The sequence below is a fragment of the Notothenia coriiceps genome, unplaced genomic scaffold (assembly GCF_000735185.1).
Source record: "Notothenia coriiceps isolate Sejong01 unplaced genomic scaffold, NC01 NC01_scaffold00006902, whole genome shotgun sequence".
NCBI classification, from domain to species: Eukaryota; Metazoa; Chordata; class Actinopteri; order Perciformes; family Nototheniidae; genus Notothenia; species Notothenia coriiceps.
Window position 1 is genome coordinate 1,420 of NW_011339603.1, and position 2,376 is coordinate 3,795.

The 2,376-nt window shown below is 37.4% G+C and overlaps 1 long non-coding RNA gene across 1 annotated transcript; it reads right to left on the minus strand.

The window, feature by feature from the left end:
• Positions 1-246: 246 nt before the first annotated feature.
• LOC104943822 (uncharacterized) lies at positions 247-1,877 on the minus strand. The gene is made up of 2 exons (XR_798162.1): positions 658-1,877; positions 247-589 (listed from the first exon to the last, which is right to left on the minus strand). It is a non-coding gene; the product is annotated as an uncharacterized lncRNA (long non-coding RNA).
• Positions 1,878-2,376: the final 499 nt, after the last annotated feature.

The following is a 2,376-nucleotide window of genomic DNA, read 5'->3' on the forward strand; positions in this document are numbered from 1 at the left end:
TATACAAACAAAATACATTGTATTCCAATACGGTATGAAGTGTGTAATGCTCTGCGCTATAATAGGCTGTAAAAAAAGTCTTAATCAAAGACAACGTTTTGGTAATTGTATGCCTAGGCTATGAAATGGTAAAATTCAATGACTAATTAATAACAATCACAGAAGCATTCTGTTAACGCTTGTCATGTGTAATGTGCTGGAACTGTGGGAAGTATAATGCTGAACAGAAGACTCGAAACAGAAATACAACGTACAAATGGTTATTTATTGATAATAATTCACAAAACATTCAAGCTGAGGGATGGTTCTGACTTCAAACCTTCTTTTTAATGCATCTCTTTGACATCTCATGTCCTTCAGTGTTAGCATGATGAAGGCAACAGGTGCATTCTTCATTTCAATAACTTCAATGTCATCAACAGCTAGGATGACTTTACACAGGTTGTTCAATATAAAAGCATCAACTACTGTTACATATTAAATATGACACATTGTTTGATTAAAACAACGGTTGATTCATGATACATATAAGTATTATAATCGTTACAATATACTTGTATTGATAGGATCATTAATGTGGCAATAAGGACTTTTTTAGGTGCAAAAAACATGCATGTTCTTCAAAACAATTACTTCATTGTGAGACCTGTACTGTACCAACACACACTTCCTGACTACACACACGCACCATACTGTTACATATATAGTTATATATGTATATGAAGCACTAGCAAGGTTAGTGGTTTGACAGTGTGTTCACATTCTGTGCTTACCAGGCTTTCATGAATGAATGGAAAGAATAAGAATAGCAGAGGGGGCTCCACACTCTGCGGCTAGCTGTAGCATGCTAATGCGCTGCTAGCAAATTGCGAATAAAGGATTAAAGATGGACGGGAATAAAGGAGTTGAAGATGTGTCCCCTTTTTACAAGGTGAAGATATATCAAGGGTATCACATTTAAATCCTGAGGCAGGGTCCGCTGTTCCTGAGTAAGAGCAATTGCTTTTTAAGGTGAAAGGATTTAGACTGCAAACACTGAGCCAGATGAACATTTAAACTCTAAACGTTCACAAATGCGCTCATATGGCATGATACCAGATTAAATGTCTGCGTAATAAGTGTATATTGATATTTGTACACTTAAACTTTACATCTCACTTGTTCTCAGCACATACTAGTGATAGAGGTTGCATTTTATTAATGCTGGATTTTTGTATTTCTTCGAATTGTAAGAGATAATGAGCCCTGTCTACAATTATTAGAGCAGTGTACTTTATAGTCATTAGTACACTGACTTGCTTCTCTGACAGCAGAAGAAGAAACATCTGTGTTGTTTCCACCTGAGCTGTAGCACTACGTACACAGCAGGTAAGGGGATTTTAGAAAACATCACACTTGACTTTGGACCCATGTTTCCTGTCTTTATGACTTGCTGTTAACATGTCTAGGAGTTGTATAAGGACACTGGCTGCCTGAAACTTCTGAGCACTAATCAAATACAAACTGTTCATAAGATTACATTTGAATTTCACCAATTATATATACATTAAAAAAAGTACGTTAAGGATATGAGAGCTTACAAGCTGGATTATACAGTGAGATATACTGTTTAATTGAAATGAGAGGATCAGCATTATGTTCTGCCCTCACCTCTATTACTTCATACACTGGGACCATTAAGATTAAATTGGCTTTGATGCCTGTAATGTTTCCATGTCTCTTAGCTTCATATCGTCCTCTCCCCTCGGTCACTCCTGCTTTTTGATGGCGCGTCCCGTGAAGTGGTCCATGAGGCTGAAGGCTCCCAGGTATTGGCCCAGCATGATGCCCTGCTTCACAGGGAGGAGGCTGCGGAGAAACAAAGGAAATGTCTGTTAGCTCTCCCTTTAGTTCAGGTGAGGAGTGGGGTATGGATATTAAACCAACGTAAGAAGCACCTCAAAGAAGATCAAGTCTAGTTTATGTTAAATATATTAATCATGTACAGTAGTGGGGAATGTTCTGTATTGACCTCAATCCATAGGCATTTATATTTAATGTGGTTCCATTTCATGTAATTATTCCAACAATAAAGCAACACATTCCCTAGCTCTGTGTTCACTGTTTCAACGGATTCTCTTAAAGCAACATGTTAAAGGGATGATCAATTATGGTATGTGCCCAGACTTTCTATGTGCTGCAGACACATTTTTATGCAGAGGGAAAGGACTGAGTATAGATTGAACACAACTTTCTTACTTGAACATCAGTTTCAAATTCAACATTTAGCACTTCCCTCAAACCGAAGTCAATGGTTTTTTGAACACGTTTTTGGTTAGAAGCCTGAAATAAGATCTGTGGTTAACACAAGCTGAAGAGATGTTGACGTTTTGTTCT